The sequence below is a fragment of the Malurus melanocephalus genome, unplaced genomic scaffold, assembly GCF_030028575.1.
Source record: "Malurus melanocephalus ecotype Western Australia unplaced genomic scaffold, MMel_1.1 scaffold_0, whole genome shotgun sequence".
Taxonomy (NCBI): Eukaryota; Metazoa; Chordata; class Aves; order Passeriformes; family Maluridae; genus Malurus; species Malurus melanocephalus.
In genome coordinates this window covers 5,774,572-5,788,845 of record NW_026623232.1, presented here as the reverse complement: position 1 = coordinate 5,788,845, position 14,274 = coordinate 5,774,572, and the positions used below count along the sequence as shown (strand labels likewise).

At 41.9% G+C, this 14,274-nt stretch overlaps 1 protein-coding gene across 3 annotated transcripts in view; it reads right to left on the bottom strand.

Annotated features, from left to right (window-relative positions):
• Nucleotides 1–14,274, bottom strand: part of ESRRB (estrogen related receptor beta) — a 134,019-nt gene that overhangs the window by 86,475 nt on the left and 33,270 nt on the right. Inside the window, exon 1 of one of the 3 annotated variants that reach the window (XM_057377260.1) lies at nt 12,612–12,706. The exons of the other annotated variants lie outside the window; for them this stretch is intronic. The gene's annotated coding sequence lies outside the window, so the exon portion shown is untranslated. Of the gene's footprint in view, nt 1–12,611; nt 12,707–14,274 lie in introns of those variants that run through there. 3 annotated transcript variants of the gene reach the window in all.

Genomic DNA, 14,274 nt, shown 5'->3' with positions numbered 1-14,274 from the left:
AAGGGGAAGGGGAAGGGGAAGGGGAAGGGGAAGGGGAAGGGGAAGGGGAAGAAAAAGATAATTTTGAGATTTGTATCCATTTTGCTAGCTCTTCCAAAATATAATGGATAGAGACTTTCTTTGAAGACTTTCCCCTGATCTTTAACACCAATCTGGTTTTTAAAGATTAATTATTTACTTTTTAAAAAAACTTTTATCATGGTATAATGATCAACTTTCCAGCAAGGTGACTGATTGATTGACAGAAATTTCATTTGGTCTAATATCAGAGTAACCTGAAAATCATGCCAAACAAACTTGATTTCACTTGTTGATAAGATGCATTTTTTTTTTTTTTTTTTTTTTTTTTTACTAAGGAAAATGCAGGAAAGGAAGAGATCTAGTTATTTTTGGGGTTTGGGGTGGGTTTTTTTCCCTTTTATGAAGGCTCTATTATTGTATTCTCACAAGGAAGTGAGTGAAATGCTGTCTGCCCAGGGCAAAAAAGACAGTAATTAGGAGACCTAAACTGGGCAGAGCAGTTTTGTGTATACACTTTTTCATCTTGTCTGCTGGGGAGAGTTCGATGATAAGTAGTATTTCCAAACCTCTGTCTCATTTAAGTTACAGAGGGGTCATTGGTTGAATTCAGAAGACAACCCTTTCACACCTTTAGGCCAATAGAACTGCTTGACTTCACACAAGTCACTGTGTTGCATGCCCTGATCCCTCCACTTTGCAAGACTTGTGACCCTGGAGAGAAACTCTGAACACTGATCCCTGATGCCTGGTAGGCTGTCACAGACCAGCCTTCTTTATTTTGGGCTCTATTATATTTTCTCTTGCTACACCCAAACAAAAAAGTTTGTTCTCCCTACCAAAAGCAATGTCTTCTTTTCCACCAAACCCCAATAGATTTTTTTCCCGATTTTGCCTTGCGAACAATATGCTTCCATCTAAAGGTGTCATGATGAAGCTCAACATCTATTTAAACAGAAAATAGTTTTCACAYTGTGATTTTTAAACAACGAACACCCATCTGAACATCCCTAAATATGCTTCAAACATTACCTAGTCTTTAGAACAAGTTACAATTCACAACTTGTAGACTGCCAAATCCTGCCATAAAGAGGTTATGTGTCTTGTCCCGGCTCAGTCTGAGCAGATCTGTAGCACAAGAGTCTGAATACACGTGTATTAACCTTTACTGTCRTGCTTTAAATGAGAATTCTCTGTCCCAAAACGGTGACCTTTCCTTAAATTCCAGCCAGTGAAAAGTCAAGACTATCTTTTAATAAACTTTTTTTTTTAATTTATTTTTTGGTAGGGCCAGAGCAGTTTTGTGTGGTTTTATATCCATTTTTGTCTTCGCAGTGTTAATAGCAGGACTCAGGGCTGAACATGTTCCTACTGACATCTGAAATGAAAAGCCACTTCAGAAATACATGCACAAAGAAAAAGCAGCCAAAGGAAACCTAACTTTTGTAAAACTGAAACAGTGTCAGAGTAAGAGGCAGGTGCAACATTTCACCAAATGGGAAAGAAAAAAAGACAATCGGAAGAGAGATATTTCTTTCCAGATTGTGGAAGAATTTGTAATAAGAAACACATAGAGAGGCAGGAGAGGAAATTATATAGCTGGGATTATGCCTTCTACGCTCTCTTGCATCATCAGTTCCTGGAATATTTGATAAGAACTKCTATTCTACTTGCCCAGAAATACAGCAGTCTATCTTCTTCCATGTTTTGGCAACCTACGCCTTAGTCAGTCTTTGCCTAAATGGACAGAAACGTTCCTCAAAAAAGATAGGTAGTTAGAGAGATAAGCTGATCTCATAGTCTTAGCAGACTTCAATGTAGAGTGATAGTMCAGCTCCAGATTTGGATCTGTTGGTGATAATTTTCCCATGATGTATTACACTAACCCTCAGCTGGGCTACTGTGGTCAGGCAGAAAGTGGCCAGGACCTTGATTGGAAAATGATTTTTATTCACACTCATAGCTACACATAATTTACTAGCACATTAACTGCTATTTCCTACCCTCTTTCAATTGCAGCAAAGCAGGAATTAATCCTTCCCTATCCATGAATCCTAGGTATCCACAGGGCAGCAGCTGGGCTATTTGCTCAGGTACCAGGAGGAAGAAGGGAACACAAGACATCAAGGAATCTTTACCACTGCTTAGCTGTTGCAAATCTCCCATCACAAGCATGGCCTTCCTAGTATGGCAGGTCATCCTGTCAGATGGGACATAAAGTCAAACAGCAYCTTTTCAAACTTTAGCTTTCCTAAAATTACACCAGCCTCAAGTACACTAGCTTCAAGTCTTGTATTGCAAAATGTCAAGGAGGATGGTCAGGAGAACAAGAGATGCTTGCTCTGATCTGGGGAGATGATTAGGTGGTTCCCTCTCCAAGCTCATGCACTCTAATCCAATCCATTCTAATCACCCTAGGACCCTAATATTCACAGTATCAGCTTACTCACTGAACTGATCAAAAGTTCCTTACTCTTATGCTGGGTGCCAAAGAGAAAATGGTTTTGGCATGTGCAATGATAATGTCAAATGTCTCAAACCAGAAAAGGAGTGGGGCTGAAAGAACCTAAACRTTTCAGTTACTACTGTTAAGAAAGTGTGCCTATTGGGGGTTAGGCAGTGAGGGTAAAGGGTAATTTTTCTAAGTCTGTGATGGAAACATGTCCAAGATAACTTATTTCCTGGCAACAGCAATGAGGTGGTTGCAGTTTGAACACTACGATGTGTCAAAAACCAGCCAGTAGCTGTGCCAGGTTCTCTTAGCTGGTTTGTCTGAGTAGATAACAGTGTTTGTTCTTTTAGAAAATGAATTAGGCAGTTATAAAGAAGAGAAGCAAYGAAAGAAAGATTCTTCCCAGGGTTTAAGGGATGAAGAAAGCAAGGATTAAAGACCTTCCTTTCCCTGCAGGAACCTCCATCTGGCCTCATCTGGGCACAGTTGATAGAAGACTATTGACTACACCAGGTCAGCCAGGCCAAATACAGAGGAGCTCACCAACAGCGGATCTATACAAAAGTATTTAACAATGAGATGAACCTGCATGTCCCAAGTGATAKCGGCAAACTTGAGACAGTTTCCGTCTGGAAAAAGCAGAGATATCCGACGATCAAGACTGATCTTCTAGTCACAGCCTCAGAACAGTCCAGTTTCTAATTGTGATGGACTACAGGGTTTGGCTAGAACCACGCATGAGAGGCCAGCTTTGTTCTGATATGCTCTATCAGCAGCACAACCTCAACTCTCCTCTCTGCTCTGCATCTCCAAAAAAACAGCTCAGTCAAGTACACTGCCTTTTTTAAAGATTTGTTGTGTACTAACYTGAGTGTTCAAAGAACAATGCAGATTTTTTCCACAGCTCCCTCTTGAGCTTATTTATTACTTGAACAACATTTATTTCACGACAAGAGCAAATTGCTGTGATAGATTATTTGATTAGACTGTTTTGCCAACAAACCCCATCCCAAGCATCTTAACATACTTTTGAGTACCATCACGAGATACATGTCTGCATCGCATTCAGACACCTYCAAGTGAAATGCATTAGGAAATCACTGTTCTGTCTACAAGTTATTAACATTCAAATTCTATGCCTACAAACCATGAATGATAAAGTTTTTGCAGTACATCAAAAGAGAAGTTAGTCATGAAGATACAGACACTGGTTACCAGAAAAAGCAGCTCTTCCATGCAAAGGAAAAAGGTTTCACCAGCTCAGCTCTACTTCTCTTATGTGGCTCTATGTACTCCAAAAGACAATGGTCTCTCTCATGTGTGGAAGTACAAGCCCCTGGACATCTCAAGGGCTTATTGAATGAAGTCTTAAAATTTCTCAGAGGTCCTGGCACAGAGGCAGTTATGTGCAGCAGTAAAGTCTTCTCCTGATAGACATGTGTTGCTGGTTTTCAACAAAAATGCCTTCATCCTTCAGTCACGTGTTGCCAGCTTCTCTGTTCCTATGGCAGCATTAGAAAGGATTRCTTTTCAGTATCATTGTTAAGGCAAACTCAAATCTCAGTCCCATGCGGTTGGAGGGTGACTTTGGTGCTGCAGCCTCCTAGCAACAGGTTCCCTTGGTCTCCGCTGACAAAAGAAAATCCAGTACTGGTCTTTTGAACACCTTTATTTAGTGGTATTCAAAGAGTACCAATGCCTCTCCTCTCTGTTCCTTTGTTGAACATATCAATCTTCCATTAAGATTTCCAGTCAGCTGAACTCAGAAGTACTCAACTCATCTTTTAGACCTTGCCCCTCAACGTTTGGCAGTATTTGGTAACTCTTGCAGTCAGCAACCCAGTAAAGACTTTTGTGACATAACTTCCAGAAGTTGTTGCTGCCAGGTTTCTCCTGGGAACCATACACTCTGGGGACAGCACTTCTACGTGTTAAATCTATTGCTTTTCCAGGGTACCAAGTAGTTAGACAGAAACAGGACAGAAGGAAGACAGTGGGGAAGAAAGACTGTCACTGCTTCAGATRCAGGGGTCTGCCTAACAGCCAATGATGTGGCACCCAGGAGGGCCCTGCCTTGCTCATGAGATAAAAGGGAAGAGGCAACAAGACTCACTTGAGATGCTACTTTGTTTCTAGGCCAGCACTTCATAAAGACATTCATTAAAGTGACTGGTCAAGGGAGATGGTTGAAACAAAAAAATACCCCACAGGTCATTAGCCARCAAATATTTCAGCTGAATCGGCCCATTTGGCATTGCAACCATAGGCATGGAAGCCACATTCCAGCCGGACGAACTAGTGCCTCTTTCAAAGGCACTGTGGGGACAACAGTCAGCAACCTGCAACACAACACATGGCTGCACCATGATCCCACAGGATACCTGATCAGCGCTGTAAGGGTGTTCAGAACATGCCCTGCATGTTCTGCTGCTGGGAGGGTCGGTTCTGCTGAAGGAGGGAGTGCTAATACTTCTCCMTAGACAAATCTAGATGACACCCATCAGTCGAGCGATAAGTATCTCCAAGGGGTGCACTAGGATACAGACCAAGAAATTTAGATTTGACTATACACTTGCTATTTAACGAGCACTTTAAAAAAAAGAAAAAGTTCATATATATATTAAAGCAACAGTACAAGGTCTAAACATTTCTCAAGCTGTCAAATGCCCATTAACGAGAGGCTGTRAGTGAGCTGAACAGAAAAGTGAGAGCCTACACTCCTAACTTATGTTCCCAGATTTTTACCTACACACTGTGGAGAAAAGGATAAGCATTCAGATGTCTCAGTGATTAGTTCTCCCAACATTAAAACACATGCCAAAAATATAGCATCTTGGAGTGGTGTAAGAATCATTAAATGCTTGTGGGATGTCCATGAGCATCACATGAGTCCAGCACTCTCAAGCAAGGGTCAATGCTATCTGCAATACCCATGGAGGTGTCCATAGAGATTTGTCAAAATAAGGTATGAGGCAGGCTGGGGAGAGCCAGAGAACTGTAGTTTTGCTGGCACTATAGTGTTTCACCCAGCCGAAACTCTTGACACAGTATAAATATCTCCCAAATCCCTSTCTCTAAAAGAAATCGTTCCTCTAAAACTTGGATGAGAAGCTGGGTCATCAGATGATGGTGAAATTGGTTTAAAAGCCATTAAGAAGAAAGCAACCTAGGCATTCAGGAGCAATCACAGCTCCTTGGGCTGATCAGGAGAGACAGAGGGAATTATTTATTTATGGGCTTCCTGCTCTCCCYGAGCGGGTGTCTCCACTGGGGAAGCTTTAAGAGGAGTGGAGAGTAGGAGGCAGGTGCTGCTGGAATCCTCCAGAGATTTTTCTGGCCTGGGCCTCAGGAGAGTTAAACAGAGTTTGTGCTCAAAGCATCCTGAAGCCATCAAGCTTAACTTTCTCAGAGCAGGAAAGGCAAGCAAGAGCATYGCACAGATCCCTGCTGGGATGAAGCACATGGAGAGCCCCAGGCACCCAGACTGCCATGCAAGCTTTGCACAGCTTTCAGCAAGATCCCTTCAGAGCAATAGTGCTTGAGTWCACAGCCATTTCTCTCTTCTCGTGGTTCAGCTGCTTCCCTTTAAACACAGACCAAGTGTCTCTAGGGACTCAGCAAGCATTTAACAGACCTGCCTGATAGAAGGACCTCCAGTGAGAAAACCAAGACCTGAAACTCCCAATAGACAACCTCAATTCAATCCACATCTGAGAAAGCAACATGAAGTTATGTGCAAACGGATCCTAACTGCACAGAAAACATGTCAGTCTAGTCTGTATCCAAAGCTCACATAAACATTTTAAAGTTAAGGGGGGAGAAGGACTAGCAGATTAAAGATGAAGAAATTAGTGAACTTAAAAGGTCAGCATGGAAATACAGAATTATTGATRTGGTATCAAGAATTCCTTTTCAAGATACAGTATTTTCTCAATGCAATTTCTTATTGTTTCCCAAAATTTGAGGATAAGGAGGAGTGATTCCCTAAAATCACAGTTGATAATTTTCTATCAACTGTTCCCTAATAGACCACCCTTCATCACTAAATAAAAAAGCTGTAGAGACAGACACATCTGCCCAGTCAGCCTCATCTGGCAATTATCTTCTTGTTCTGGCTTTGGTCAGAGGGCCAGGGAGGGGTATGAGGGTGTGGAAACTATCAACCACTACCAGAATTTTTTGCTAGAAGATGTTGCGGAAGAGTAGTGCTACAAGAGGTCACTGATGGGGACTGAACAGATTAGGTGAATGGTACAGCCTGCACTGTGTCAATTTGTGTCTGTCTGCAATTCATTACTGATGAAATGCCAGAGACTGAGATGAAAAGGGTGGGAGCAGATGGCAAACTACTGCTTTAGACACATCTCATTCACCTATCCCAGTTTATTTCTGCTCCACCTCTGCTAGTATATCTTGCATTACTCCACAGGAATAATATTCTTCCGTAGTTCTGGTCTCAAATCAGTACATTGTTTTGTGCCATTAAAGCTACTGCAAAGGTAGTTATGGTAGCAAAATAACTAATTATGCATAAAGTGCTTTGGGAAACCTTTGAAAAGGGAAGGACTGAAGAACAAGAGAGTATCATCTTCCTCAAGATCAGTGATCCAAGGTAACCTCAAAATCAAAAAGGCACAAAATTTAACCATGAGGGTGTTTCCGCAAGTCTGAACTCAGACTGCCTCCYCCCCARTCTGCTCCTCCCCACATATAATGTGATTTTTGCTGCTTGTAAATATATAAACCCAGATATGTTCTCCCTGTTTATATTGCTCCAAACAAAGGGCAGTAAAAAGGGGATCCATTTTCCATTCTGTGAAACGAGTTTTACTTGGCCTCTCAAAGGAAAATTCTCTTGCTGCCCATTCAGAGACAGGTTACATTTTTAGAGTCGTGTAACCTTTGTTTCCCACCCTGGGAAGCACATCATTAAGCACTGACAGCTACACAGCCCTGAGAGGAGCTGCTCTAGAGATGGTTTCATCCCCCAGGGAGCTAGAGCCAGCAAGCCAGGGCTCTCCGAGGAGCTGTTCTGCATTGACCATTGACTTGTGGCTTTACAGGGGCAAACCAAATACACTGCTGGTTCGTGAGTGCTGGGTTATTCATTTGTGTGCTTTAACATACATTGTTTGGGAAATTCAATTCATCCCTTGATTTGCTAAATACAGCTTTAGGTTCTAAARTCCTTCAGAGTCTGTAGAGTCCTTTGTCCCTTCATGCTCATTTGCCTTTTTTATTTCCCTTCCAACTTGCTAAAAGAAAAAAAATCCATTTTGATTCTGTTCCTGGCCACTCAACCTTGCTTTCAGAGCATGGACACCAACTTCCCCTGCCACAATGGTCAGATTACAAAACGAAATAATAACTTTTGCCTCCCTAATGCTGGGCATAGGCAGCCCCTGATGATATTAGCGATGCCCAGTGTTCACCTCCTCTCCTTGCAGGCTTTTTTTGCATGAGAATGTTACCACAGTATAATTCAAGGTACAATTTGAAATAGATTAACTTAAACTGGTGCAAGAGGCTCTCATTATTATTGAAACTTAATCTGTTTAGACAACTAATGAGCAAAAATGAAGCATCCTCAAGCTGGCAGGAGAGCATCCACAATTTGGATTTTCAGTAGTTTAAATGGATTGTTCTAAAATCAATGCAATTTAAAGTGTACATCTCACTTGTRTAGAAAAGATCTCTGAACCAAGGAAACAGCAGCACTTGTGGAATAAATGACTGCCTGAGAAGGGTGCAACACCCTTTAATGACTATCACAAAGCAACAGGGAGAAGCAGCTGAGGAGATAGGGTCACTCACACACAGCCTGTTAGGAAATACTGCATTCAAAATGACTACCTAAAAGCACTCAAGAAAACACATCCAGAAGTGACAGCCAGGCAACAAAATTTTCAGAAACATCCCAATATATTCAGGAACCTTGCCTGCTTGGGAAACACAAGCAGAAAAGAAAAAACAAGCACACGTGGCTGCACCTTGAGAACGTTTTCTGCTGCTCACACAGCACAGGCATTACACAGGGATGCAGATCCCTATATCCCTGCCATCCAGGGCAGCCCACAGAGCCTTGTTACGAAGAAAAACCTCTCTGAAGATGCAACAGCCTTTGTGGGAGTCAGAATCCGCTCCTGTCAAACAGCTCTCCAGACCAGGATGTGACTGCGGCTGGCGAAACATGTTAGCTAATGAAGATTGAGGCAGGCAGGCAGGGACGATCCCTTCAGCCTGTTAATCCACTTAGGGAAGGAGAAGGGAAACCTGAGCTGAATTCCTGTGTTCCCTGCAAGGGACTGTACCGTACTGGCTTTAGCACTCTAGGCAGAGCAAATCCAAGCAGAGATGGACCAGGGAAAGCTCTCTGAGTGCAAGGCTAGTGCTTTTGGGAGACAGGAGCAATAGCTGAGGCAGGAAACTGCAATCCCCAGGGAGAGAGCCAGGGCAGGATTTTGTATCCACTGGGAACTAATGAAGTAAATTGAGCTTTACTTGCCCTCTCACTGGGAAAAAGCAAGAAGGGCATGAAAATGAGCTTTTACACAGCAGCAGGGCAGGGAGAASAAACACATCTTGCACCCTTTTCACCAGGCAAAAAAAAGTTGCCAAGAATCAGGTTCTTGGGTTAGAAAGTCAGAGTGAGTATTTGTGCCCCAAATACTCTTCCCAGCAGTGACAGAAAGCCTGCATTGCCTCCTGTCCACCTTAACTGGCGGTGGGTGCCAATCCCGGGAAATGTCAGATTATCCTTAACCACCAGAGGGTGCTCCCCATCTCAAAGACAGAGTCAATGTCACAGATGCACCCAGCCAGCYAGAGGAGCCCTGATTTCCAGCAATCGCAGAATCCGAGCAAGGGAAAAATTAGAAAATTAATAATAAATATCAATTAGCGATTCTGATCCTGTGCCTCACTTATATTTTCCCATTCCTYCTGGCCACGCAAGGTAAGGCCCCCTGTCCCATTTGTCCTCTGTGTCCTGCTCAGTCAGGTGATTTTCCTCACATTGAAGATTAAATCACTTTTATTCATTCCTCCTGGATCGTGGATCCAGAGCAGGAAATAAACACTTTCTGCTTGGCAGGTCTGTAAGAGTGAGACTCCAACTTGCCTGCCCCTGAGCAAGGTTAGGGTCATACCCTCTGGTCAGATGCAGTTTTTGCAAATGAAAGCCAGATCTTATCCCTGCACTGCCACAATGATGTGAGGGTCACTAGCCATTATATTCAGGTTCATTTACTCCACTCTGTCCTAAGCTAGTTTTCCAGAGAGCACAGTGCCTGTTGTGCAGGGATACTTCAGGATGCTGTTTTCAAAACTTCTGGTTGGGGGCACCAACACTACCTACCTCTATCAATAAGACACCTGTAGGGAAAGACTTTGGTAATGCAGTGACCCACAGCCTCCCTTCCTTGTATCACTGAAGGGAAGAAGAGGCGTGACTGGGGTTGTACACGCAGGAGCTGTGCACCTGGCAACACACCACCCTGTGCCTCAGCTTCCTGCATGCGTAGGTTAGAMGTAATACCCAGGAATTGCATCATATGTGGAGAACAGAGCGGTTAGGATGAAACTGTAATGGTTATATTCCACCCTGAGATTCAGAAGAGAGCTTAAAGCATGCCAAGTAAGATCAGACACCTATGCAAAACAGACTAGCTCTGCTGACGTGTCTGGCATAACATCTGTTTGTCCTAGCCCCAGCTTACAGTCTAGGTCTGTATATCCCGTGGGGAAACTGGCTCTCATTGATGGCTTCCACCCAGCACATGTGCTGCATCTTGCTGTCTGACCCCTACATGAACAGATTGTTATATTTTTTTAATTGTCCTTTCCTCTCCTTTTGCCACTAATGCCAGGCCCTGCTGCCTAAGAGAATTTTTGTGAGAGTTCCTTGGGTACCCTGGCATCACTTTTTCTTATGTCCTCTTTAAGCCACACAGTACATTTATGTGATGGAACTGTTAAAACTGAGCGCTTAAGCCACTACACAAAGGACACTCATTCAGTCTCTTACACAGGTCAAAATATGTATGATAGGTTTGGCTTGCTTCATTTCCTGAAAGAGCCATTATCTGCAGCACATGTGAGAACCAGTGCTTTCCAAGTTGTCAACTAGCCAACAGTAGTACTACTCATCCTTGAAAGAAGCATCACATTCTACAGCCTAAACAGGCCAACACTTCTTCAAGTGTTTGAGATAGTGAATAAGGGGGGAAAACCGGGGAAAATATAAGAGAAAAATATTTTTATGGCACATTTCTTAGACATCTTAGACATTTGCAATAGACAGTTCTAATTCCTATATACAAAATGTCAGGGATATATGACACAGCTCTACTTCTTGAAAGATTTATAACATTCTTTCTTCAAATTATAGCGAATATCAGACATGCCACAGAAAGGTTAGCCAGCATTAGGTTTGTACACTGATCATCATAGCACCATTAATCTTCTACTTCTCAACTTGATAGAGTTTAACACTTCTGCATTACTATAACAGCCACTACATACTTCATGGAATCAAAAACTGGTTTTAGTTGGGAAGGACCTCGAAAATCACCTAATTCCAACCCCCTGCCATGGGCAGGGATACCTTCCACTAGACCAGGTTGCTTCAAGCCCCATTCAACCCAGCCATGAACACTTCCAAGGATGAGGCAGTCACAACTTCTCTGTGCAACCTGTCCAGTGCCTTACCACCCTCACAATAAAAAATTTCTTCCTAAAATCTAATGTAAATCTAGCCTCTTTCAGTGTGAAGCCATTCCCACTTGTCCTATCACTACATACCTTTGTAAAATGTCCCTCTTATATTTGTTCCTAAACAAGCACATAAGTAGTCATTGAAAGTGTAGTTATCTACAATTATGTATTTTGAGTGTTATATTTCTGCAAACTTCCACTAAGAGCTWAAGCTTTGCCGTTCTTCCTCCACACATTAGCAAATACCTCTAAAGAAATTTCATAGCTCTAGTGATATTGTCCTCTTGCATATTGCTGCTGGGGGGTTTRCTGTTTTAATTACTGATAGAGGGCYGTAAGTTCTCAAATATCCCAGATGTCTTCATTGTTAAGAACATATGGGTGTCAGTTTTGCTCATGATGGCATATTACAGGGTCAGATCTGCCTTTCTGACTCACACAAATCTGCAGCTCAGTGGAGATGACAACAAATGGAATACATAACACATAAATGAACAGATTTCAACTACCTGCATTTAGCTGAGCTGCAACTACATTAAATGGCAACAATTAATCCAAATGGAGAGGCTGGGACAAAACCATCCTAAGCACAGAAATCTACAAAACTTAATAGGACTCATGAAACAAAGACAAACAAAAACTGCATGTTAAATAGAGCAGACTACAAGAGAAGTCGAGAGTTAGGAAATTCCACAATTGTGTTTACTTGTGAAAAATACTCTTAGCCCTCATGTACATATGCATTATTTTATAGTCCATAATTACAGGATCACTTTTTTTTTTTTCACGGTATCCCATCTCAGACTGCACTCAGAAGGGATTGTTCCTATATAATGAGCAGCTGCTTGAGATGCTGGTTTCTGCTCATTGTTCAGTGTGTGGCCCCAGGCCTTATTTACTGKACATTATTCAAACCTGGCTCTAGAGATTTATTCATTTCCTTATGTGTTTTTCTATGGGCTTGTCATTACACTGTCCATGAGCTTCMCTACCCCAAGATCATTTATTTTTACATATCTCTTATGAGAGAAGTATTTTTATTCCCATTTTATGGATAAATGACTGAAGATGGTGTTAAAATCTATTTGCTAATTCTGGCTGCCTACTCCAAGACACCAACAGCCTGACTCATCTGTGCTTGTGTAGCACCTTGGGTTCAGTGGATTCTCATTCACTTAATTTGCAGCTGTAAGCACTCGGTATTTCTGTAAAGCAGGCCTTTGGGACCAAAAGGTCCCCTATAAAATAAGGAACACACAATTAAACAACCACTGGCATAGCAGYTGCTTCAAAACAAACCTGAAAACTATCATATAGAAATCGTCACATACAGAAAAGAAGTCAACTGGCAGGTCAGAATTTCACTGCCTCAGCTATAAAAGCTTCTCTTCCTTTCCTGCAGTCCCTTGTCTCACTCAGTACACACCTGACAAATGAGGCAGGGGTCCTACAGATGGTCTCTTTCACTGTGCAACTCTGATTTACATCAGAGCAGGTCCATCACATGCAGTGAATGAGGCAGGGGTCCTGTGAAAGAAACAGCACATGGTGACGTAGCTAAAACATGAGTTGTATAAGACACACAGTGAGGTAGAAATGCTTGAGGAAAATAACTGGTCTTTCTCCATCTTCAAGTTTTTTCATTAGTAACATTTGAAATGACATTTTTAGAGTTTGTTGTTATTTTTACATCAAAGAAATTCCCTCATGAAGCTTTGCAATGACACTTCTGTGGGTTATCAGAAGGGACAAATCCATCACGTGGGCCACTACAACCAAGGTAATAGAGTAAATAGGCTGCAAAGGTAACTCACCGTCCTCTGCAAAAACTGCCATGAGGAGCATGAGACACTGAGTGAATTTCAGATATTGAAACAGCTGATAAATAATGATTCAGAGACTCTTCCAACCATTCAATCCAAGTCATGTTTGTCTCCTCTCCAGACAATCCCGGCCCACTTTCTTCACTGTCTCTGCCTTCCCAGCCTAATCCTTTCCTTTGCCCTCATCTCACCCCTCCAAACGCGATTCCCCACACTTCACAGCCTTAGTCTCCTTGTTCATCAAATGCTTTTAACTACTTGCTTCCTCTCCTCTCCCTTTGGCCCAGCTCCCCCTGCCCTGTCTTTCCATTCCTGTTTGGTGGCTCCACTTACTGACACTAGCTAATTTAGAGCTTAGCAAAGATGAATTTTTGAAATTTGCTGTGATTTGTTTTTAAATGGAAGAAAGGCATAATTCAGGATTTTTTCTTAAAAAAATAAAATTGCTGGTTTTGATAAAAATTTCCAYAAAATTTCCACAAACAAATCAGAGGCTCAGAAAGTGTTTATAGCAAAGATAGAAGKGGTATGAACAACTGAAATGAAACTCTACCACATGTGCTAATATTAAAAAAAAAGATGGTGCTACGAGTCTTTTTTTATGGGGCAGTGAAAATGAAGATAAAAACTGAGGAAGTTGGTTAAGCAAGAAAGAGTGCTGCTGCCATTTTTTTAAGACTCACYATGGTTGGGTATATTAGCATTTGGATGGCAGTCCTTAGAAGGAATGTGGAGCATTTGTACTTATTTTATGTAGACACCTGCACATCTCAAGCTTGCATCAGCTGGACATACCCGTCTTAATATTTCACAGTCCAAAAAAGAGGGCTAGGACCAGGTCAGGTGTTTGGTGCATCCTTCCATCCCAATGGATAATGCTATTGGAGCATTATTTTTTCAAAACAGGGTGGAAAAATATCTGTTAAAATTTTTAGGCCCTCTCAGTCTGTTCTAATGCTCCTGTATCAGTACCAGTTTGTAGCATCAAACTGAAATCTCCCACTTTGCAATCAAAGCCTATTTACTTCCAGCTCKATCAACATAGCAAATAGCATTAACCACTTCCTCATGGACAAAGCCTCTTACAATTTGAAAACCCATTCACCAGACCTTGCCTAATATCTAGATTTCCAAGACAGAAATATTAACCTGTTTAACAGAAACAAATTAGTCACATTAGCTTCATTCCTAGGCCTCCAAGTTTATCACTTGGAAGGCTGGAGGGCTTTTATGAACATCCAGAACAAAGAACAAGGTTGCAATTAG